General features: G+C 37.8%; 1 protein-coding gene and 1 long non-coding RNA gene across 2 annotated transcripts in view; one reads left to right on the top strand and one right to left on the bottom strand.

The window, feature by feature from the left end:
• Positions 1 to 26,394, top strand: part of SPATS2L (spermatogenesis associated serine rich 2 like) — a 1,108,221-nt gene that overhangs the window by 483,085 nt on the left and 598,742 nt on the right. The window lies entirely within an intron of this gene.
• LOC126932161 (uncharacterized) overlaps positions 25,529 to 26,394 on the bottom strand; it is a 35,061-nt gene continuing 34,195 nt past the window's right edge. The window contains exon 4 of the long non-coding RNA XR_007718125.1: positions 25,529 to 25,981. This is a non-coding gene — a long non-coding RNA (uncharacterized LOC126932161). The remainder of the gene's footprint in view (positions 25,982 to 26,394) is intronic.

The raw sequence follows: 26,394 nt of genomic DNA, 5'->3' as shown, positions 1-26,394 counted from the left end.
CCTTGATTCTTCTGCTAAATTCACCTTGTGGGCATTAGTTCTTTTGTTCCTGTCCAGAAAGATATAAACCCTAGAATAGAGACAAACTGAAACTCCCACCGGTCAGTTCTATCTACAACTGCTGTTCCGTAACACTCCCATTGGCTTCCTGTTAGACAAAGAGGACACTTTTCTTTACCCTTCGTTTTCATTTTTGCAAGCAGGGAGAACTTAGCTCTTGTAGAAGACTTTCCTGGCCCATCTGAGCTGAAGAGGTAAAAGGGAGAGGCTGTGCTTGCTGTGGCCTCACGGATCTACCTGAGCCCACAGCCCAGGTACTGGTTGAGCAGGGCTAGGACAAGGGTGAGGTCAATGAGGCATTCACCCTGGGCACAAATGTAAGTAGGTGCCAAAAAACTCAGGGATGCAACATTTTTAAAAATAAAAATTAATGCAGAAAAGAAATGTGGTGAACAAAGTATCAAAATCTTAAGTAAAGACAGGATCCGACCCTGCACTTGCCTCTCAACTCAGCCTCACTGACCTCACCCTGATCCTGGCCCTGGGATTGTTCCCTTGCGCCAACCTGTTTCTGATTGTAGGCCTGAGAGGAAACCGTGCCACTCTGCCCTGCCTGCATCCTCTCTTCTGGCCCCCGACATGGGCAACAAAACCAACAATGTCAAGGGTAGAAATTTCCAGGCCAGTGGAGACATATAATTCATATTCTGTTCAAGAGTTTCTAGACTTCCATAGATAGAAGACAGCCAATTTATTTCAAAAGAAGGCAAACCAGGCGCAGTGGCTCACATCTGTAATCCCAGCACTTTAAGGAGGCCAAGGCAGGCAGATCACTTGAGGTCAGGAGTTTGAGACAAGCCTGGCTACCATGGTGAAACCCTGTCTCTACTAAAAATACAAAACTTGGCCAGGTGTCGTGGTGCATGCGTGTGATTCCAGCTACTCAGGAAGCTGAGGCACGAGAATTACTTGAACCTGGGAGGTGAAGGTTTCAGTGAGCCAAGATCGTGCCACTGCACTCCAGCCTGGGGGACAGAGCAAGACTCTGTCTCAAAAAAAAAAAAAAAAGAAAGAAAGAAAGAAAAAAAGAAGGTGGCAAAACCTTATTGGAACAAGGAAAAGAATCCACTCTACTTACCTGATACGTTTCAGAGTATGAAAATTAGGTTTCCTGTTGTGCTGTGGAATTTTGAAATGTTTTTAAAGAACCTCCTAATTAATACTATCTATATTCTGTTGTTGTTTTTTCTTTTTTTTGGTGTAGCATTTGTTTGTGTTCAGGAAACCATGAGTAGAGAATTATCCTTAGAAAGACAGAAGTCTAATTCTTATTGCAGTTTTTTCTTTGAAAATTTCACTTTAATCACATTTTTGCACTATGTCAGACTTCATTCTATTTTCTTCCCTCATGGAACACACAAAACAATTTATTTCTTCTTTCGTATAAATGTAGTCTGATAAATAAGAGATTTTAAAAAGTGACCTTAGTTGTCATTGTAGGACAGTAAAGTGTTTTTAATTACCTGTATATTTTAAATTGTTTTATCATGTGATATTATGAAATATGTGTTCTACTAGTCATTTTTTTAAAATAGCAAATAGATTTCACTGCTACCATTATTAGTTTGGAGCGACAGAAGCTGTGCTATTAATTTAAGTGAAGAAAAGGAGCTTGATGTTCAGAAAAAAGTGACAGCAACTAACAGAAACACCTCCACTCCCCACACACCTGTGTATTAATTACATAAAATGATCACTAGCCATTTTTGTCTGGAGGAAGGAGGGGTGTGGGAAACTATAGAATTTTGAAAATTAACAATTTATTTTTCACCTTAATATTTTTGAAATCACTTTCCTTTTACACAGTATGGATTGGGGTCTTTCTCCTTAGTCTGCCAATGTCTCTTTCGAAAAAGACCAATAGGCTAAAATGTAAGCATAGTTATTAGCTTAAAATGGAATCGCTTGCTATGCATTCACAGCTGGAATATCTCATGTAACTAGCCAAAAGTTAAAAGCCTATGATCCACCCGCCCCTTAATTCATTATTTGCTTTTATATACCTTCCATGTGGTCATTCAGTTGTGCTTTCCTTTATTAAGGGACCTGGGCATAATGCAGATGAAATAAAGTGTTTCCAAGAGCCTCTCTCCAACGCTGTTTTTTCATAACTATTAGTTATATTGCAGATGAAAAACAATTCCTAAAATAGACTTTGAATTTCTGCTGAAAATTTGTTTTAACTTTTGGGATGACCTTAAGATTATTTCCAAAGCTACTAAAATTCACAAAATGTATCATTATATTCAAACAATGCTGGGAATGCTTAGACACGTTTTCCCCTAAGTTACGTGAATTTTTGTTGTTTTATGAAGTTTTATCTATAAATATTTACTTAAAAATGCCAACCCGTGAATGGTAACTGCCAACATCTTGTGTCAGTCCAGCAGTGGCCAGTCACGCTCTCCACACTTTTGTAGGGCTGTTGTTGTTTAATGTCCCTATGTATATGCAAATGAATGGCAACTCTTACTGACACCAAGAGGGGAAGGTCCTATATGCACAGAAATCAGAGACCCAGAACGAAAGCCTGCGTGTCATGTTTGCCACGTCCTAATTCAGGTGGGTGTTCAGAGGCACCCCTTGTTTTGAAAAGGAGCCCCTTGTGGAGAGAACCAGTTCTCCTGCTCTTGGGTAGATCTCCAAGCCCCGTCTCTGCAGGACACTCAAACTCAGGTTTTCCTGCTAGTTTGTTTGGTTTTTACTATATAGCTCAGTGTTGGAAGGAATTTAACTTTTTTGAATGTACCGTTTCATTACATTTAAATAAAAAATATTTAATTTCTTAGGAAGAAGGGGTAAAGATTAATTTGTTGGTGCTTTTGCTTTTTTAAAAACTTTTATTTTGATGCCTTTTTTTTAAACCATGGTTTTTTGTTTTTATTTTTGTTTTGAGACAGACTCTCGCTCTTGCCCAGGACGGAATGAAGTGGCTGACCATGGGTCCCTGCAGCCGCTACTTCCCAGGCTCAGGTGATTCTCCCACCTAGGCCTCCTGAGTAGCTGGGGCTACAGGCAGGTGCCACCACACCTGGCTAATAGCTGGGGCTACAGGCACGTGCTCCCACACCTTGCTAATTTTTGTCTCTTTTGTAGACACGGGGTTTTGCTATGATGCCCAGGCTAGTCTTGAACTCCAGAACTCAAGGAGTTGGCCTGCCTCAGCTTCCCGAAGTGCTGTGATTACAGGAATGAGCCACCGTGCCCAGCCTGCATGTTTTCTTTATCCTATCCTGTGTCTCTCAGTTATTATTCAACACTTTTAGCTTAAAGGTCAATGCTCATGTCAAAGATTTGAAAGCAAAAATTCCCTGCCCCTACAGGGCAGAAGGGACCTTAGAGATCACCTGGCGTCTCCTCATAACCCTTTGTTCAAATTCTGCCTCTGCCTGGTGCAGTGGCTTACATCTGTAACCCCAGTGCTTTGGAGAGGCTGAGGCAGGAGGATGGCTTGAGGCCAGGACGTCGAGGTTGCAGTAAGCTGTGATCACACCACTGCACCCCAGCCCAAGAGAGCAAGACCCTGCCTCAAAAAAAATTACACCTCACCTGAAATAAGACAGTAGAGATGAAAGCAGAGTGGCTGATAGAAGCAGGGGGTTGGGGTGGAGAGCTGGGTGTCCCACAGTCCTGCACTTTTCAACCCCCATCTGCCCTTATCTGCTTCTTCCACAGCCTGTGCCTGAAACCTAAGGTCCCTTCAAAACCACAAACTAGTTCAAACACTTTTCTTGGGCTTGAACCCCTTTTTTATAACATCATACAATGTTCTTATCTTTTGAAAATTAACCCTTTCTCTTGAAAAGAGATCTATTATGTGGTCTCAAAATGCAAGCACTGCTGGGCACGGTGACTCACGCCTGTAACCCCAGCACTTTGGAAGGCCAAGGCGGGTGAATTGCTTGAGCTCAGGAGTTCAAGACCAGCCTGGGCAACATTTGGAGACCCCTGTCTCTAAAAAAAAAAAAAAAAAAAAAAGTCCAAAAATTAGCCAAGCATGGTTGTGCTCACCTGTAGTCCCCAGCTACTCAGGAGGTGAGGTGGGAGGGTAGTTTGAGCCCAGGAGCGAGACTCTGTCTGGAAAAAAAAAAAAAAAAAGCAAGTGCTGTGGAAAATCCACATTACTTTGTAAATTATTGGATGGGTCTTAATTTCTACAGAGGAAATAAATATGAATATTCAAATCTGAAATGTTCCATCAAAGACTTGAATTAATACTGGAGGAAATGTGGTAAAGAAACCATAACGATCAAGATTTGGGGGAAGGAGAAAGGAGGATTCCAAAAGATGCAATCAAATAGGGCAGGTAATTACAGTTCAAACAACATGCAAGAATGAAAGTGGCTCAGTTACTGTATCATTAACCAGTTCTGAAGACTGTAATACAACCCTGCTCTTCCCAATACCTCTGTGAGTTTAAACATCGGTATTTTCATTTTTCTATTTTAAGCAAAAGGATAGATGTGTTCCTTATAGGAGATTTCTGGGTTTTCTGTATTTTAATTAGATATGGGGCCCATTTTTGTTCTCTGCACCCTCATCCTTCTTTTTTTTTACTTATATCTCATGTTACTCCCTTTGATCTATTCTGTGACCTTAAGTTCTGAATGACTACAGAACTGTCTGCAGCAGTGGCTTCAGCCACTCATATTTTAAAGCCAAATTTAAATTATAAATATAAAAACATATAATCAAAAATACGTAATGAAAATACATTTTGTAAATCAGAATCAAATTATATCAAATATTCATTTTATGACTACTGATTTTACTCAAATAAAATCCACACAACTTTTCATATCAGGTTTTCTTTATTTGTTAATGTAAGACACAAAGGACTCTCCACAGTTTTATTTCTATAAAACACTAATACTTTTGAAGAAATTTTTCAAACTATAAAACTTGTTAAACTAGTTGTATCTAATTAGACTGTCTAAAATTTATTGATAAAAAGTACAAGAGTAGAGAAGTTGGAGGGAAAAATGTTTTAAAAATTTATCCTGGGTGCAACCTCAATTGACGTAGTAATAAACCAACTGGAAGACTGTATTCTTTTTTTTTTTTTTTTTGAGACAGTCTTACTCTGTCACCAGGCTGGAGTGTAGTGGCGCGATCTTGGCTCACTGCAACTTCCACCTCCCTTGTTCAAGTGCTTCTCCTGCCTCAGCCTCCAGAGTTGCTGGGACTACAGGTGCTCACTACCACGCCCAGCAAATTTTTGTATTTTTATTAGAGATGGAGTTTCACCATGTTGGTCGGGATGGTCTCGATCTCTTGACCTTGTGATCCGCCCACCTCAGTCTCCCAAAGTGCTGGGATTACAGGCGTGAGCCACAGTGCCTGGCCTGGAAGACTGTATTCTGTAGAATAACTTGATCTCCTCAAGTATGTCCAGTCTTAAAACAAACACCAAATATGTTAATAGGAATATATAATATTTTGCTCATCATAATGAAAGTAAATGTCTGTGACAACACAGTTTTTATATATTAAAAAATGTTCTTTATAGATGTGATTTTGTTGAAAGTTGTAATATAAATCTAATAGTATACAGTATGTAATATATCTAATGGATTGACCGTCTAATTATAAAACATGGTTTAAAGCTAGAGGAAACCTGACATGTTTCTCACATTAAGGGTATGAAACCCAGGCCTAAAGAGGGTAATTATTACATGTCTAATATCACTCTTCTATTTTATTTATTTATTTTTTAATTTTATTTATTTATTTATTTATTATTTTTGAGACAGAGTCTTGCTGTGTTGCCCAGGATGGAGTGTGGTGGAAGACTCTCTGCTCACTGCAGCCTTGCCTCCCTGTAAATGCCGCCTCCCAAGCTCAAGGGATTCTCATGCCTCAGCCTCCTGAGTAGCTGGGATTATGGACTTGCGCCACCACGCCCAGCTAATTTTTGTATTTTTAGTAGAGATGGGTTTCGCCATGTTGGTCAGGCTGGTCTCAAATTCCTGGCCTCAAGTGATCCACCGTCCTCAGCCTCCCAAAGTGCTAGGATTACAGGCATGAGCCACTGTGCCGATCCTATTTTAAACTTTACATGCCTGGAGGATAAAGTCCAGGGCCCTTCCCAGAGTGGCCCTGCCCAATTTTTAAAGTATTTTCTCCATTCCTTTTCCCAACCCTCCTCATTCTAATTTCATACCCTAACAGTACCTGCTCACCAACAATTTAAACTATTACATGGCTCTGACTTTGCTTGTGCTTTGCTCAAAATTTCATTCCATGGCCTCACCCACCCATCCAATAAACAACCCCCATCTCTGTGAAGACTTCCTGAATTCTATCCTCTTTCCTAGGATTCATTAAATAATTTCTTTGTTCCCAGAACATCTTACACTTAGAAATGAAACACTGATCACATCATATTATTGTTTAGATTATTTCATAAGCACCTCTCTCTCCTGTCAGATTAAGTAGAAACAGGATAGTCCTTATCTTTGTATCTTTTTTTTTGTTTTTAGATACAGGGTTGCTGCTGCTCAGGATGAAGTACAGTGGTATGATTATGGCTCACTGCAGCCTTGCCCTTCTTGGCTAAGCCAATCCTCCCTCCTCAGCCACCTAAGTAGCTGGGACTACAGTCTTATGCCACCACACCAAGCTAATTTTTAAAATTTTGTTAGAGATGCAGTCTCACTGTGTTGCCCAGACTGATTTCAAACTCCTGGCCTCAAGAAATCCTCTTGCCTTGCCTCCCAAGTTCTGCGGTTACAGGCATGAGCCATTACAGCCCTTAGTCCAGTCTTGAATCATGGTAGGCACATTGTAAAAATGTATTGACGAAATGAATTCATGGACTGATGGTGGATAAGTATATGCATCAGTGAATGAATGTGAGGACAAATTAATGAATAAACAAACAAACCAACAACAAGGAAGTGAATGAATAGGTCAGTTTTTCAACCTTGGCACTGTTATATTTTGAGCAATATAATTCTTTGTTGTGAGGGGCTGTCCTGTGCACTGTAGGACCCTTAGCAGCATCCCTGGCCTCTACACACTAGATGCCAGTAGCAGCTCCCTCCATCCCCACCCTTGCAGCTAGGAAAACCAAAAATGTCTCCAGACGTTGCCAAAAACCTGCCAAGGGCAAAATTGCCCTTGATTGAGAACCACTGGAAGAGATGGAAAGAAGACTGGTTACAGCAATTCAGGTGGAGAGCAGGGATTGGTCTCCAATCAGTCCAGTACTTTCTCTAATATGATTTAGCCTTGTTGAGATCCAAATTCCATTCTTAATCTTCTCACAAAATATTCTTAAAACACTCTGTTGAAAACAGAGTCAACAAAAATATGATTTATGAGACAGAATATTTTAAAACAACATTAAGAGTAAAGTATACTTCCTTTATTTTAAAAAATTTGGTTTACTATTGCCTTTTTAAAATACCATTTATCTGTAGCTGATATTGTTAAATGATAATTACGTGACCGTGCCTAATAAGTATTTGCTCCTAGAAGTCATATGGTTTGTCAAAATTTTCTAAATGCCACTTTATAGCACCATCTTGTGGCTCTCAGAGGAATTCATGGATTTCAGTTTAAAATGTCTAGTTATTTCTTCAGAAAAGGATGAAAATAATCAACTATAAAGAAAAAATAAGTTGTGCTTATTGAAATGTTCTACCAAACTCTGAATTAGAGACGTAGTGAAGTTTGACTTCAATTTTTATATTTGGCCAGGATTTACTGTTTGGTTTCAATGATAGCTTCCTCTTTGGCCTTTGGAAAGTCAAATAGCCGCAAACCTATGTCATTGTCATCATGTGTTTCTTTTGTAGGTTACTATCATGTGCAATCAGCAAAGAAGGGATGTGCCAACAAGAAAGGTCATCCTAATGTACTGTTTAATATTTGAATATTCATTTCGAATGTACGGATATAACTTAGAATTAAAATTTCCTTATGTGCTATAAGTATTGGAAGAGCAGTGTTGCAAAATTAGAGAAGATTGTGAAAGCTGGTAAGCTTACACAGAAAACAAATAAGAATCTTTAAGCTGTTAAATTGAGAAATAGAGATAGATTGACAATAATATGAATATTCATTCCTGTACCATGATGTCAAACTTTTAAAATCTGATTACTAAGTTATTTATTATATAAGCATAATTGCAATTACAGTTTACATTTTGTATTATATCTAAGGAGTTCATTCTATGATGGTATCTAGCATCAGCTTCCAAAAAATGTTGATCCAATACTTAGCCTTTGGGAATTTGGCCTAAAAATGTATTCAATATACATCTATTCTAAACCTAAAAGAAGAATCAAATAGAAAGAAAATGATGTAAAACATAACAGATTTGAAGTACCTTCCTCTTTTTTTAAATATGTGAGTTTTTTCTTTCTAACTTGAAAGTAAATATTTATCATGAAATATCAGGAGCATTAAATGCTAATGACCGTACGAGTAGCCTACATGGGATTACTGTATGGAAAAAAGCATTTCTATTAATGGATATATCAATAATAGTCCAATTTTATAGGCAAAATGTTTAATTGATTAAAATTATCATTTGTTATTTTCCACCCTGATAGACAGTCTCCTTCTCTTCTCCATGACATAAACTAAACATAGCCATAGACTAGAAGATTCTATTCCCTGATTATCTCCACATGGAAACATCAACAATGGCCGGCGGGGTTCAGCCCAGCGTATTTGGATATCTAAGCTCCATTCTTCTCCAAGATGAGGTACCATTACTTAGGGAAATGGTAAGAATACAAGGGGGTCTAAAAGAGAACTTTTCTTGCAAGAACTTTCACATAATTGTTTCGATCTCAAAGTAACAATATTGCATTACAGGACAGTGGACTCCTTTGCAGGTCTTCGTGGTTGAAGGTAGATCCCCAGTAGGTAGATCAAGTCAGCAAGCTCAAATAACCACAATAGTTGTAATGGCATTTAGCTCTATTTAACCCACATACCTCTGTAAGAAGGCAATCCACGTTATGAATAACATAGTTTTTGGCTTTGAGTGAGCATAGAGATGCCCCGGATTAGTCAATATTCCATAGCGGAAAAAACTTCAGACCAGGGATCAAGAAACCATATTTCTATTCCAGCCTGTCACCAAGTGCATAACATTAGACAAATGACTCAGTCCCTCTGCATCTCAGTTCCCATATCTGTCAAATGAGGGGGCTGGACTAGGTGTTCTTTAATGTCCTTTCCAGCTTAACAGATTAAGATTCTGTGAATTGTTCTGCTGGGTATGAGTCTAGCCCAACTTTAATATTCTCTTTCTGCGAGTGGCCCTAGGGAATGATTTGAGTAGCGTCACCCTGCACATTTAAGGACTTAACAAAACCATCTCTAACTTTCCCTCCTAGTGATCAAAGGTAGAAGTAGCCTTTAAGTTTTTGAACTTTTCTTAATGCCATTTATTTTCAACATACACCACATCAGAAAGACTTCCATTTTACTTGTGAATATTTTCTTCAAATTTCAGAGAATATCCACCTAATCTTACTTTTCTAAAGTCAGCTTCTAATTCTCCGAACCTTTTATATCTTACATATTTTACAGACTGTAATCATACATCTTTTATCTTTTCCTGAAGAGAGGCTGCAGAACGTTTACCCTGGTAAGGGTTCCACAATCGAAATAACTTTCGGTCTCACTTCATCGTATCGGACTCACTTCGTCGTCTTATTGGATATTCCCAATGGCTGTTAAAACTTCAACAATTCCGAAACATTTACCTTTGTTTTCTGATTGTTTCTGTTTTGAGTTTGGTTTATTCTGGCTTGGTTAGTCAATTTACTTTTGGCAGGATTTTTTGGGGCTATCACTTCAGAAACTGGCTTTACCATTCTAAGCCTATTGTTTTAGCCTGTCCTGACACAGAGTCATTTCTGGGAAGATTTTATACTTCTCTGAATATTTTTCCAGCTCCATTTTTAAAAAAAGTATTTAATTATTTCCTTCTAGAAATTAATAAGAACCTCTGAACTTCACATTAGGATGGACATTTAAAAGATAAATGAACTTTCAGTCCAATATCTGAGACATCTCAAAGATTCAGATGTCTCCAGTTTCCGTTTCTGTATTTGATATACTTAATTCAAAGGTAAATTCACAATATATTGAGACTAATTCAGTGTGTTCCCTTGTGCTACCTCAGTCAAACATGGTTTTGGTGATGAAAGTTCATGTTCAATAATCCCTGGAATCAAAAGTAGTTTAGTGTGAGAACTAAAAAAAAAAAAAAAAAAAAAAAAAAAAAAAAAAAAAAGTATATATATTCAATGCAAAGAAAAGAGTTATGTATTTACAAGGAGTGAGAAAATTAAAGTTTGGAACCTGCCGTGATGAGGAGTAAGAAGCGATGACATTTCCACTGAATGTGCTACCCTACCTTCTCAACTACTGATAAATTGTACTAACTTTGTAAAACTGGAAACCTAACTTGTCTTATGTTGAATGTTAGCCAATAGTTGTAGCAAAGGTGATTAGTCAGTTAATCTCAAAGTTAGTTAGGATTTTAAATTTAACCTATAGATACACCATAATAAACAGGATTGGGGCAACTAACATGATTTATTTGTTGAAATTAAAGTTATTACGAAGTTATCATATCAAATATTCTGATAAAAATAGTCAAAAATACTTTTGGTCACTAAATTTCATGCCATTACTACATTTGTATTAATTATATGATATGGACCCTTATATTTCAGTAGTTCATGGCTTTTACTGATACCTTTGTTTCTCTTTAATATTTAGAGAAAGGATTTTTATATTACTGTTTTTCTCTTAAAGTTATACACATTTTTGCTATTTTTATCTTATTTACAAATTAAGCACATTTAAGTTACTAATCTACTTTAAATTTTAAATGAGAAATGCTTTAAAAAATAGGAATTAGACATCTTGTGCCCAAAATATTGAAAACATAATCCCTTTAAAAATATCCACCATCAAAAAAAAAAAAAAAAAATCCACCATCTCTCTCCTCCCTTTCCTTTTAATTCAAACTAGTTAGTTTCCTTTGAAGATGTCTTTTGCCAATGTTTCTGAAAACTATTTTTGTTTGAAAATTTCAGGGTGGAATGGTTTTTTAGATGAAGGAAACTGTATTTGCAATTATAGCTTATAAAGTAGAGAAAACCATAAACTCCCTTTGGCATCAGTTTGACTCAAGGTCAAAATTAGATTTCCTCCTCTATAGCATTTGAATCATAAACCCCTCTTTTTATAAGTAGATAGATTGGGGGTGGAGGGTCAGTTGGAGACTACAAAATATACTGTATGAATACGAGTGAAAGTAGAATTTTAAATAAACAGCTCCCTTAATTTTGACCTTTTCTATTAAAGGGTTTTTTTTTTTTTTTTGGCCTTAGTACTGATATCATTTTACATTTTCTTAATTCAGTAACAACTTAGCTTTTAAAATTTCAGATTTACACTATTAAAGGTAGAACTGTGTATTTTCATATCAGAAAGTCTGGGGGTAGTGATGGTAATTTTTACAGAGAAAGGCATTGAGGCCTGCTATGCTACAGAACTATTAGGTGTCATGAGGAAATGAAAAAGGTACTTACAGAGAAATAATTCCTGGCCTTTAGGACCCTGTAATATGTAGCTATCTTTTTTAGGCTTTCATGCCAAACATTCACAAATCAATCTTGCAGTTATCATTTGAGTGGGAAAGTGTGGGGATTGGACTAGAAAAATCACCTCCTTTACTCTGTTTCATCAACTCTTATTTGAATGCATCACCTCACTAATGATTGTGCCTAAAGATAATTGACAATTCAAAGTTAAACTCATTTTACACTAATTATCTAATATTCATTTAACTAGTATTTATGAGGTCACAAATCACCACGCTAAAGGAGTCCTAAAAGAGTTTTCTGAAGAAGCAGGAAAATACACAATCCCACATTGAGGAACAAGACTTTAAGACAACTAGAAAATCATTAAAAGGTTGTTAAGCCAGGATCCAAGATTAATTTTACATGATAAATAAATCTGACTCATGATCAAGCAATGAGAATCACATAAAAACATTATGAAATGATAAATTCTACCACCTAACAAGAGGGCCACACTTAAGTCTTTTTGGCAGATGGTTGGTAGCAGGTGAATGATTGAGGATACATGGTGGTTATTTGGTCTCTTTTTCAATAACTTTCCTTGACTTACTCAGCCCTTGTCCAAGTGAACACAAAAATGTGCTGAGAATCATGCAGACTTTGCATAAAGATGAGTAATATGCATAGCTCCTTAGTTTCCCCCAAGATCATTAAAAACCTGATATTAATGATGTGGAATGACATCAGTTTCTTTTGTTGTTGTCGTTGTTGTTTGTGGGTTTTTTGTTTGTTTGTTTGTTTTTGTTTTTTTGTTTGGTTTTTGGAGGTTTTCTTTGAGACAGGATCTCACTCTGTCTCCCAGGCTGGAGTACAGTGGTGATCACAGCTCACTGCAGTCTCAACCTCCTGGCTCAGGTCCTCCCACCTCAGCCTCCTGAGTAGCTGGGACTACAGGCGCCTGCCACCATGCCTGGCTAATTTTGTGTGTGTGTGTGTGTGTATTTTTTGTAGAAACAGGTTTTTGCCATGTTGCCCAGGCTGGTCTCGAACTCCTAGGCTCCAAGCAGTGCACCCACCTTGGCCTCCCAAAGTGCTAGGATTTCAGGCGCGAGGTATGGCACCCAGCCTACTACCAATTTCTATCATGATTTGTTGCATCTAGAGCTGAAAGCAATTTTTTCTGTCATAAAGAAAAACGTTTTTAAAATTTTGTTAATCTGTGTAAGAAGTGCTTTCTAAGATTAGGCTATATTTACACATTAAGCCGTGTAAACGTTTATTATGTCAGGCTCTTAAGTGGAGATGTGTATGTTTGTTGACTTTTTATTATAGAAAATTTCAAACACCAAAGTGAATCCCACATGCCTAACCTCAACAATTAACACAAAGCCAATTTTATTTCATCTCTAATTCATCTTATTTTCCTGTCTTCTCCACCCTGTCCTTCAAAGTATAATTTTAAAGAAAGCCCAGCTATCATATTTCACACATATATTCAAGGGGAGGTTTTTGAAGTGAATAGAGCACTGTTCTTTCCATGACTTACGTCCATTTTGGAAAAGTTCAGATTGCCCAAATGCTCACTGTCAGAGAGCCATTTCCCCAACCATGACTTTGTTCTCTCAAGTATTATACCTTCCATGTGTAGACTTCCTACATCACTCACTGATCTGTGGCATCACTTTCAGTCTATCTATGAATATTAATGTTGACTTGGCAACTTGATTTAAAAGGTATCCAAAGGAGTCATTATTCTTTATAATTCATCCATTCCTTCATTTCTTGCTCTAGATGCTAGAGGTACAGTGTTGAGCAAATTAGACAAAGAGCCTGCCTTCCAGTGTGTTTGCTAGAGTTGAGATCAAGAGACAAGGGCTTACTACCTGGAAGACCCCCCTTTGTATGTGGGCAGTGTTGTTCCTGATTCTACCTTAGTTTCCCTCTGGGAAACCTCAAAATAAGCCCATAGTAGTGAATTAAATAAATATGTAAAACAATGATAAACTGGTTTTGTGATTGTTATTGTCATTTTTCGAGCACACACTTGTATGGGAATTAACAAGTTTTGTGTGTGTCTATTTCCACCTCCCCTCTACTCCCAAATCTCACCCCCACCCTGCAGATTGCTCCAGGCAGGTCTGGGAAAATGTGAATGACCACATTTTCATCTCAAAATAAAGTACAAATTGTTTTTAAAGCTCTATGTCCAAAATCCAAGGTTCTGAAAATGAGATTTCTGAATAATTAGATGATGTGATGATGACAATCAGAAAATATGTATAAATCTCTGCACAAAACTACTGTATAATTTAGTAGCTATCATATATTATCTTAAAATGAATAATGATTATGCAAACTTAGCTCCTTTATAGATCAATCTCTAATTTAAAAACTGCTGTTTAGAGCTATAAAAGATATCATTGTTTCTTGCAACATCAAATGATACCTAATTCAAATTCCTTTGAAAGCCGTATGTAGAACTTTGAGCTTTTGCTGTTTCAGAACTGACTTTCTTTCTTGAGAGGTACTTGATAAAAATAAACTCACATTTAATCACACAGTACATACCTGTAATGAAAAAACATAATGAGCAGTCACATAAAAGCTTTCTTTTTAAATTTAAATTTAACTAGTTTTAACTATTTATTTTTATTTCCCCAATCAAAAAAATAAATTGTAATTTACATGCTCTGATATAAAGCACTTTCTGTCATTTCTCCTTTGGGAACTGAGAATATAAATGGTTTCTAATTTTGAAGATTCAAAAGATTGAATAGCTGGATGAATTATAACTTAAAATTCCCATTAATTTATTTTCAAATGAGGAAAACCCACAACTTTAAGAAACCGATTATTATGGGGAAAAAAGGCCTTGATTTGTAATTGCACCCAAATATGAAAACCTACATTTTGTAAGCATAAAGATTACATTCTCTTCAAAAGATTTGCAAATTCTCATAGGCACATAACTTAGAGAATGAGAGAATTGTAATTTGAAAAATTACAGATTTCATTGTTTTTGATGTGTGAAACCTATAAACAAATATCAGGAGATTGTATTGCAAAACTGAAAATCCCTTGTTTAGTTTTGTAAAGGACAGTGCCCTATGTGGCTTACAACCCTGACTTAAAAGAAAAATGCAGAGTAATGCAAAAGACACTCTAATCACTGCATCTAATTACAAAGAAGAATAGCTCAGTAAAAATTTTAAGTATCTTTGGGCAGGCGTGTGGTCTCGTGGTCAGAGCATGGGATTTCAAGTCAGTAGTCTAAATTTCTATTTTAAACACCACTTCTAAATTTCTCCATGACTTTGGACATGACATTAACTTTATTTTTAAATGAGAACTTGAGATCTGTTCTCGATAATTACAAAGCAGTTTTGAAATCCTTTAATAGAGGTATAAATCTAATACTGTAAAAAAATTAACAGAGGGACAGGTGCTTTCTTGACTTCTTGATGAAAAAAAAATAAAAGACTTACTTGACAAAAAGAAAAGGTAAGGTAAGTTAAAATGAATTCAGAAGATGTTTCTTTACCATTTGCCCTACACAGTAACATTGCTATACCCATGTGTTATTTCAAAGTCAGTTCAGGACATTATTTAACAATCAACTCACCGATATGGTGACTAATTTTGATAGCTTTCCTCTAAATTGCTCCTTTGCTTTTATAGAAATGGTAGTCCTCAGTGGAGCCAACGCTGCTCTTTTCATACTGTTATTGTCACTCTAAGAAACTTGAACTCCACAGTGATGTGCCTGCTTTGTTTTTGTTTATGTGTAGTGTTTTTTAAGTGTTCCTCCAAGTGCAGTAAGTACAGACAAATTACCATGTAAGTTTTCTTTAAACTATTGCTAGATTTCTAGGGATAAATGTAGGTGATGCAAATTCTAACATACCTCTATAAATCAATTACCACAGTAATTGTCATTGGGAATAATTAATATTTGAATTCAAGGAATGTGACCTGATTTATAGAACTCTTTCCTCCCTCCCTCCCTCTCTTCCTTCCTTCCTTCCTTCCTTCCTTCCTTCCTTCCTTCCTTCCTTCCTTCCTTCCTTCCTTCCTTCCTTCCTTCCTTCCTTCCTTCCTTTCTCTTTCTCTCTTTCTCTCTCTCTCTTTCTTTCTTTCAACAGAGTTTCCGTACTCTACAGATTTTTTTGGAGTGTGATAATCTTGTATGATTTTTAGTCCTAGTTTAGCTACTGAATATGCTTTATTGTTGAAAGAATCCACCCAAATTTGCTAAAATATACAGTATACAAACTAGAAACAAAGAGTAAATTCAGGAATCGCATAGTAATATTAATACAGCAGACAATGGGGTTATACAAAATTTGACCAAAATCTCAGTCTCCACACAAACCCTCATCATGCCTGATCTATTGCACACTTTCCAGGCAAAAGGTGATCTTTAAAAACAGTAATTCATCAAGATAATGCTGCATGAAAGGAAATGGAGACCATTATAAGGCAAAGTAAAACAGCTTAAGGACAGATCTTGTTGTATGTTTCCCTAATTAGAAACGCAGTGTATGAATGCCTTGCTAAAGTACTTAAAGCACTATTACATGGTCCAAAGCTCAGGTGAGAAATCACTGAGTTAAAGGATCGAATTCGGAAAGGGTCAGTTTGGTCTTCTGGCATTATTTAGAGGCAAATTATAAACTGAACTTTCACTCAATTTGTCCTCTAGGGAAGATTTTAAAATGGAATCTTTGTGAGGTGGTTTGCAGTAGCCCTAATAGCTTCAGAGACTGCCTCTAGATTCCTTGGTGAATTTATGTGAAATAAAAAAGGCAGGAAATCCAACTTATTAAGTTCATGAAATTAAAGTTATAACTATATATTTTTAGAAACCTGAACATTTAGAAAAATATAGGTAGTATTTTTTTCTGTATGCAGCAGTTTAATCCTGCATTTATTTCACTAAATTACACCACTCAATTTCCTGTTTAGGTCTGTTCAATGCATCTTACATTCAAAAATAGTGACAAGAAAGAGAGGAACACTTTAAAACTGGTTATCTAGTTATGAAACACTAAATTTTCCTTTTTTTTTTTTTTTTTAACAAAACCCTGTTTGATTCTTCATTGTCTCTTTGGGTTCCCAAATCTAACCCTTCTTTACTTCCCCCAACCCCTAAACATATAATGGAAATAGATTAGAGACAACAGCCGCCCCTACACCTGTGATGCTGTCCCTCTGAGAAGGAAAAGAAGGAGAAAATATTTAAAACCTGGGAATACATTCTGTCACAACAGAACAAGGTACAGTAGTTCAACTTCTAGAACAGGGAATGTAGAATTTTTCACCTTCATTCTTCAGAAGACATTTTTTTCTAAGTATCTATTATAATAACAAACTGCAGTTCCATGATTACTTTTGTTGATGCTTGAACTTCCTCCAAGAGTTCATATTTCCTCACATTAGCCCCAGTTTTATTCAGTATTACAATGTAATTTTTGCATTCCAATCCTAAATCTGCTGGAGTACTTTATACAGACATGGGACATTTAACTTGCTGCAATAGAGTCAGAGACCTGGTTGGAAATGTTGAAAAAAAAGAGTCCCTCCGTTGTCTTAATGTATTACTCATCCTGTAACGCTTTAATTTTATTTTTGACATAGCAAAACTGTCTCTAAAATGTTACCATGGAACCAGAAATAATTATTTTAGTAATGGACCTATGTTCTTTTAATCTTCTTTAGTTTATTTTAACTTTAAAAAATTTTTGCTTTTTTAAAATTTTAAATAAGAACAGGCGAGTCACAGTGGCTCATGCCTGTAATCCTGGCACTTTGGGAGGCCAAGGCAGACAGATCACTTGAGCCTAGCAGTTCGAGACCAGCCTGGGCAACATGGTAAAACCTCCTCTGTAGAAAAAATACAAAAAGTAGCTGGGCGTGGTGGCGCCTCAGCTACTCAGAAGGCTAAGGCAGGAAGATATTTTGAGCCCGGGAGGTGAAGGTTTCAGTGAACTATGATCATGCTACTGCACCCCAGCCTTGGTGACAAAGTGAGACTCTGTCTCTAAAATATATTTATATTTTATTTATTTATATGTGCATTTTCTACTGAGAGGTGGGTCAGTATCCTTAACCCCCACACCATTCAAGGGTCAACTGTATTTCTCTGAAACTGTTGCTCCAAGGTACTATCTCATTTATATACATTAATTACAATTTTTAACCAAAGTAATTTCTATTTTCCTTTTCTTTCTTTTTTTTTTTTTTTTTTTGAGACAGAGTCTCACTCTGTCCCCCAGGCTGGAGTGCAGTGGCGCGATCTCGGCTCACTGCAAGCTCCGCCTCCTGGGTTTAGGCCATTCTCCTGCCTCAGCCGCCCGAATAGCTGGGACTACAGGTGTCCGCCACCACATCTGGCTAATTTTTTGTATTTTTAGTAGAGACGGAGTTTCACCGTGTTAGCCAGGATGGCCTCAATCTCCTGACCTTGTGAACCGCCTGCCTCGGCCTCCCAAAGTGCTGGGATTACAGGTGTGAGCCACCGCAACTGACCTAATTTCTGTTTTCATAGAAAATTGGGGAGTGGGAGGGAAAGGGGGTGGACAACCATGTTACAAACCAGCATCCTTGCAGTCCTGCAGAGTTCATGAAAACATTTAACACAACTTTCTATAGCCATACTTTATACAAATTTCCAAGGTGGCAAAAATGAACACAGTAAGAAACCCCAAGTTTGTCTCTCTGTAGCATATAAAAATAAGAAGCAAAAGCACAATCTTACAAGTATGCTTAGTAGGTGCTATTCATTTCTCTATCAGCCAGGAAGGATATTGGTTTTGAGGCTGATGTACTTATCAAGGACAGTAACTGCCGTGGCTTCCAGTGCTTTGATGAAACCTCAGATGTGTGACCTTCTGGCCAAACAGCTGCAGTTTCATATTGTTGGAGCATTGTATTCCTGGGGTTGTATTCCTATAAGTTTGCTGTGGTTGAACCAAGAAAGGAAACATGTGCAGATTTCTACAAAAATTATGATTCCATGAAAGATTTTAAGAAGATGAAGAAGGCTGGTATCTTTCATAATACAAAATGATTCTGGAATATGAAAAATTTCTTTGAATTAAATTACCTAGAAGTTTGTCACTGACTTGTGCTCCTGAACTATGAAACATGACTATGTGGGCTAAGAAATAATTTCTTTCTTGATAAATAAACAATTAACAAGTAAAAAAAATAGATACTTAATAATCAATGTTATAGTATTCAATCTTACTTACAAATTATCTAGGCAGTCAATGAATAGCCATTAGTTAATTCAATTTAACATCAGCCTAAGGTTTTAAGTTATCAATTGATCTTGGAAATTAGCTCCAAGTTGGCATACTATGAAACATAATCACTGCTAAAATAAAATTTTGTTAGAGCAATGAATCAATTTGGTTAAATACATATATATTTTTTATAACTTTAAATATTAAGTAGAAGTAGTGCTACCTTATTTGATCAGTAAACCTGTACAAGTTTAGAAAGAATACACCCAAGTAGAATAAAAATTGATGCTTATATTGTACTTAACACTGATAAATCATAGAAGATAGCTGTTTTTTATTAAACCAAAAATATTAAACTTGCCTTGTTTAGCAAAGACTTACCTAAGTTATGTGAATTTGACTTGGTGTTTTTTTTTTTTGTTTTTTTTTTGAGACAGAGTTTTGCTCTTATTACCCAGGCTGGAGTGCAGTAGCACAATCTCGGCTCACTGCAACCTCCGCCTCCTGGGTTCAAGCGATTCTCCTGCCTCAGCCTCCTGAGTAGCTGAGATTACAGGCACATACAATCATGCCTGGCTAATTTTTGTATTTTTAGTAAAGACGGGGTTTCACCATGTTGGCCAGGATGGTCTCCATCTCTTGACCTCATGATCCGCCTGCCTTGGCCTCCTAAAGTGCGGGATTACAGGTGTGAGCCACTGCGCCCAGCCAGATGTGACTTCCTAAAACATTTCCTAGTTAGTTGCATTAAAAAATACTTCTTAAATCTAGCATACTAAAAGTATTAGAAGTTCAATTTCTTTATTTTCTGAGATTTTAGGAATATTCGATTTCTATAAGAACTTAGTTATTTCTATAAGCCAGTCAGAATAGAGCTCCTTACAGAGATTTTATTTTTATTTTATTGTTTTAAAGAGATGAGGTCTTACAAAAATCATGACAGAGAAATCTAACATAGCTGACTCTATCTTGCTTCTAAGCTCACAAGCTAACTGTCCTTGCTCATTTCGGGGCATAGGCCAAGCTAACTATGGGAATAATTCAGTTTACAGTTTAAGTTTAAAACAAAGATGATAACAGTCTTTTACCAAGACTAACCCTTTTGGCTGGGTGTAGTGTCTCACACCTGTAATCCCAGCACTTTGGGAGGCTGAGGTGGGAGGTTCTCTTGAGCCCAGGAATTTGAGACCAGCCTGGGCAACATGGCAAGACCCTGTCTCTACCTGAAAATAATAATAATAATAATAACAATAATAAAAAAGAAAGTAACCCCCTCCTTGCTTGGAGACCAAAATTGCCTTTGTAAAACTAAAATTAGCCACAAGGTTAGAATTATGGTAGAGGCCTGAATTCTGTTAGGATGTAGGCATAGTTAAATTCCAACCAGACATTGTTTCCTCTGCTAAGATGTATGTACAGTTTTACTTTAACAAGGCATTGTTTCATAATTTGTCTTTTCATAACTGCTTACTGCTCAGGAGTCATGTAGCTGGAGGTCACAAGATTTGTAACTTCCCTAATTATTCCTATAGATAACATCACTAAGGTAAAACCTAAGATTGGTGTTTGAGGCATTTTTCAGACCTTACACTGTGATGGACCAACTGGTGCCACCCAGATCGATAACCCATACCAATAAACTGACTCAACTGGTTTTGTGACTCCCACCCAGGAACTGACTTAGCACAAGAAGATAGGTTTTACACTCCTATAATTTCATCCACAACCCAACAATTCAGCATTCCCCATTCCCTAGCCCCGCTCCTGCCAAACAATCCTTGAAAAACCCTAGCCCACAAATTCTTAGAGCAAACTTGAAAATTATCTGCCATTCTTTTGTTTGGTTGCCTTGTGATAATTAAACTCTTTCTCTGCTGCAACACCACTGTCTCAGTATATTGGCTTTACCTGTGCAGTGGGCAAGAAGAACCCATTAGGCTTTAACAGACTCAGTTTTTCTCATTTAATTTTTGCTCTGGGGTGACTTTAGTTTTGGCTTCTATATGGCCAATAAATTATTTCCCATTGGGAATTTGGTTTTATTGTCAGATTATTTGGTGATCTCTGTAAACAAATTAAAAGTTTATGGAGATCTTGTCTCTGTTGGGTGAGAGGTGACAGAACATCTGGTTTGTTAGTCTTTTCTGTTTGTCTACTCTTATTTCAAATCAATAATTTATACCCACTGGGAAGAAAACAGCACTTTGACATGAACTGGTAAGTTTTAAGCCAGTTTTCAATTTTAAAATTTCAGCCATGGTCACTAGCAGACAGGACAGATCTGCAAACCTATGAATAACAGTCTACAAAGAGCGGCAAAACAACTCAATGACAATGAACAAGGCTAGAATCCAATAGTAACCCAGAAGGGCATGCTAGAGACAAGGCATAGTTTTCCACTGAAACACAAAATGTTTTCTATAATACTGTAGGGGCAAAGGGAATGATTCTTTGCCCTTAAAAGATCTGCTTAAAAATGAACTGACAAAAGGCAGATTGATGGGAGAAAAGGCCTACAAATTTATTAATGTTCACATGGAGGAGAACCACAGAGTAATTACCCCATATTTCCAGTGGAACCCAAATACTTATATAGCCTTATTTTAGAGGAGAGAGGGAAGATGGGGAATATAGGAAATTCTGTTGAGGGATGATAACTGATTACTAGGGAGAATGAGTGATCTAGGAGAGATTAACTTGAGAGACAGGCATTATCTTATGAAAAAATGTGTTCAGGTGTGGTTACATTCTTGGTCTTCTTTTGGCAATAAAGAAATAATGGGGAGAGAAAGAAAAAAACATTGTTCTCCTTAGTGAGTCCCTCTGATCTTCACGTAGATAGGAGAAAAGTCTCTTCCAGAGTCTGTTGATTTCGAAGGCCCTTTAATCCAAAATACTCATCATACCAGGGTGCCATATTTTGGGATAAAGTTCCCTGTGCTCCTGCAATATTTATATTTTGTATTGTAATTAATGTATTGAGAAAAAGAAAAATAGTTCAGAGCAGTCTAAGCTATGTCAGGAATGCACAATTTATCAGGCCCAGAGAGAAGAATGGAAGTTCAGTCATTCCAATCCCCACTCCCAAACCCATGCCTGAGGGCATTTGTTTCAAGTCATTTTGTTCCTGACTACCTGCCTTACCCATTATCTTTACCTTTCTGCTCCTGGAATTTGTAATACCAGGACAATGTAAAGCCAATCAATAGCTTATGTTATTTTAAAGTAAATTCTTGTTAAATAATTTAGGAGGTTTTATTTCTTAAAAACCCCTTGTGGGGTTGGGAATGGTGGCTCACACCTGTAATCCCAGCACATTGGGAGACTGAGGCAGGCAGATCACCTGAGGTCAGGTGTTTGAGGCCAACCTGGCCAACATGGTGAAATCCTGTTTCTACTAAAAATACAAAAAAAAAAAAAAAATTAGCCGGGCATGGCGGTGGGCGCCTGTAATCTCAGCTGCTTGGGAGGCTGAAGCAGAAGAATCACTGGAACCCGGGAGACGGAGACTGCAGTGAGCTGAGATTGTGCCACCGCACTCCAGTCTGGGCAACAAGAGTGAAACTCCGTCTTAAAAAATAAACAACTATGGGTATAGAACGTCAGTCATGCTCCTACACCTATGCCTGGGGGCAAGTGTTTAAAGTCATTTTGTTCCTGACTAGCTATAATATGCATATGTAAGAATAAAATGGAGCACGATATTAGACACATTGTATATGCACAGAAAGGATCAGTTCCTTAGCTATCTTAGGAGGCAGAGTTAGATCAGTGGCTTAAATTTTTTTTTTTAACTTCACTGTGCCTAAGAACAACCCTGGAAGTTATTTTTAAAATGGAGATTCCAGGGCCCCATCTCTTAAATCTGCAAATCCGTGAGTTTGGAGTAGAAAGGCACCAAGGACAACTTTTAATGAAGATGGTCCCTGGACCCAGGTGATGGGGCACCAGGTTGTAATGGATGTGGAGGTAGGAGTTCTCTGCTCTAGTTTGCCTTTCTAAAAGATTTAACAGGCCAGGCGCGGTGGCTCATGCCTGTAATCCCAGCACTTTGGGAGGCCGAGGCAGGCGGATCATGATGTCAGGAGATGGAGACCATCCTGGCTAACATGGTGAAACCCTGTCTCTACTAAATAATACAAAAAAAATTAGCCGGGCGTGAGGGCAGGCGCCTGTAGTCCCAGCTACTCGGGAGGCTGAGGCAGGAGAATGGCGTGAACCCAGGAGGTGGAGGTTGCAGTGAGCCGAGTTCACGCCACTGCACTCCAGCCTGGGCGACAGAGTGAGACTCCATCTCAAAAAAAAAAAAAAAAAAAAAAAAAAAAAAAAATTAACATATGGTTTAAGGCATGATATTAATATTTTCCTTTCTATATCTTCTTAAGGCACCTGTAAAATGTGGATAATAACTAATTCTTCCTTATCATAAAATACCAAATGAGAATTCAGAGAGCAAATCTATTGCTTTTGTCCCAGGTGAAACTTTTGTAAGTTGTGACCAAGAAAAAGAGAGTCAGAGCTCAAAAAGGAGTAACACCAGGAGAAAATGTTTGGTAAAAGGGATAAATTATGTTTGAGATGAGAAAGGTATGAGCAAACACATTGAAAAGGACTGGAGACAAGCAAAACAAAGATGCAGCAGAAATATGGGGCAGAAAAGCAACCAAATATTTATAAGTGTCTTGTGTTTACTTTGGGAATCAGGGAATGAACATTTACACACACAGAAAAGGAATCAAAATGAAAAGCAGCAAAAGGTACAGGGACACAATGAATGAATAAATAGGAGAGGAAAACTGAATGTCAAATGCAGGAAAAGAACGGTAAAGGGGTTCTGGAATTTACATCATGCCTAATTATTCCCTTAAGATCGATGACAAAAGAAAATTCTGCTAAAGGAAAAACACTAAACAATTTCTGAAGGGAAGAGCACAGAACCCAGAACCTAAAGGGCAATTCACAGTTGGGAAATTTTTCTTTTAAGTCAGCAAATGCCCACACAAGGATTTGGTTGAAGGGAATTTGATTATAAAGTCACTAGGGATGACTTAAGACTTTTTCATGGACTCAGATGCCAGGATGAAAGACTGACTTTCAGGAATAGACCAATTTTAAGCAAATTAAAAAAAAAAATATTTGTGAGAGAAGAATATCTTCTGGCTATGAATGCTATTAAGACAGGATATGGGGTTTTTAAATGAATGTGTTATTTACTATATGCTGATAGAGACTACGTAAATGCTAAAAATCCTGAAAAACAATTGAATGTGGAAAAATTATAGAAGTATGAAACATCTATAGAAAGTTAATTTATCAGTTTGTACCTGTCCTCTCTATATTTCCCCGTTTTACCCGCCCCCCGCCCCCCGCATTTCAAGCAGGAAGCCATGCTGTGTATTCCCTTTGTCAGGAGAGTTGTGTAGCTGTTTAGTTTAGTTTAAAAGCAAAAGTCAGTTATATTCTTATTCTTATTCTTATATTTCTATCTTTTGTAAAAGCCAAAATTCATCTAAGATATTGAAGAAGGAAATTTTCCCTGATCCCCTCACAGGCAGGAACTGCAGTATGGGCTCTGGAGCTAGCCAGCCACTTTGGTGTTCGCAGGGGCAAACTCCACTAACTTGAACTGCCAGGGGTTGTGCTCAACCCTTCGAAGGAGGGAGCACACAGGTGAGTGGGTGCAGGAGCCGGGGTGAGTGTTTTTGAGCACCAGCAGGAGCAAAACTCCATGTGGTTCCCGAAGCAGCATCCAGGCAGGGAGTACTGGCGACCCCTGAAGCCCCAGGAGTGTTACAGTCAGCTCTCTGTTACCTCTGCCATCTGCAGATGGCTTAAGTGTTAACAGCTCAGTGGCCTTCTGCCTTTTTGCATGAGGCAGCTGCTTTCTGCCAGTGAGGGCACAGGGTCAGTGTGACAGCCTTTTGCATCTGCACCCATGGTACCTGAGCTCATGTTCAGCCATCTGGAAAAAATCAGGTTGCATGAATGAATTGAAGGGTGGTGAATGCAGAGGATTTTATTGCCTGTGTAAGTGGCTCTCAGTGGGAAGGGGACCTGGAAAGGGGAAGGAGCAGGAAGGTGATCTTCTCTTCTCTGAAGCCATGCTGTCAAGTTGTCCCTCTGAAGTCAAGCTGCTTTTCACCAATGTCAAACTGCAGTCTCTGATTTCCAGCTGCTTCTCCTCTTCTCTGCTCTCTTCTCCAGTCTCTCTGGAGACTGGGGTTTTTATGGGCACAGGATTGGGGTGGGGCAGGCCATGGGTGGTTTTGGAAAAGGCGACATTTGAGCAGGAAAACAGGAATGCATGTTCACACTTTGGGCCAGGTTCTAGGCTTGAGAGTGGGGCCCTCACCAGGTACCCACCCTCTTCTGCTAAGAATTTCCCTGCCTCCTGTCCCTATCAATATTATGGTAGGTGCCTCCAATGGGGAGGGGGAAAAGACAGCCAGAAAGAAAGGTATCAGCTATGCCAGTGGAGTTTTAAAATGTTCTAAAGGGCTTTCAAAGATGAAAAGGTACTACAGTACTTAACAATTGTGGTGCTTTTAATAATATCCAATATATTCAAGTTGCAAATGTAAAACTAGTTTTTCTTAAACCATTAAACACTACTTTGAAATCTAATGATTTTATTTTATTTTATTTTATTGTGGATTAAAAAAAAATAAAATAGTTCATACTGTAACCAGCAAAGGGGGTCTGGTTGCTCACTGCTTGTAGAAAGAAGCCAAAATAACAAGAGTGAGGCGTGATAAAAAGAGGGTGAATTTTTTTATCCATGCTAACAAGGAAAAGAGTGCCAGAATTCTTTCTAACAACTGGCACTGTCCAGTTTATGGAGGGAACACGGGGATTTTAAAGAGAGGGGTTTGGAATGCAGGATAGGAGGTGTCAAGTGGTGTGATCTGCTCTGATGGCTTGTCTGGAATTATTGTTCCATCTGGTGAAGGGGCTAGCATCACTGTGGGCCCAATCAGGTTACAAATTAATCTCAGTGGATCTTGCACTCAGTCTTCAGCAGGGAGTGAGTTCTGGCCTTGAAGTAATCTTTTGCTTGGGATAGAATTCTGGAGGTGTCTGATTCATGTCAGGATCCGGCCCCTGAAGCTACTAAAGAAAGATATGACCAGATAAGTGAGCATGGTGTGTGTTAACAAGCATTTGAAATAAATATTATAAGGCATGGGAGCATAAAGTGGGAAAGGGAAGGCAGTGGAGGTTCACGGCACATTCTGAGGCTATATTTCAAGAGGAAGAAATAAACAATTGTAGTTTGTCTTAAAGCTACATCATGAGACTGAGGAGAAAGGAAGAAAGAAAAAAAGTTTTAAAACGTGGTTTGAAGCTAAGCCACTTGGTTACAATACTACAGAAAAATATATGTGTATGTATGTGTGTATACACATATATATAAAATGACACATATAAAATTATATACATTTTTTTTTTTTTGAGACGGAGTTTCACTCATGTTGCCCAGGCTGGGGTGCAGTGGTATGATCATGGCTCACTGCAACCTCCGC

This window comes from Macaca thibetana, chromosome 12, assembly GCF_024542745.1.
Source record: "Macaca thibetana thibetana isolate TM-01 chromosome 12, ASM2454274v1, whole genome shotgun sequence".
Classification (NCBI taxonomy): domain Eukaryota; kingdom Metazoa; phylum Chordata; class Mammalia; order Primates; family Cercopithecidae; genus Macaca; species Macaca thibetana.
Note: the sequence above shows the minus strand (reverse complement) of the source record. Positions and strands in the feature narration are given on the sequence as shown.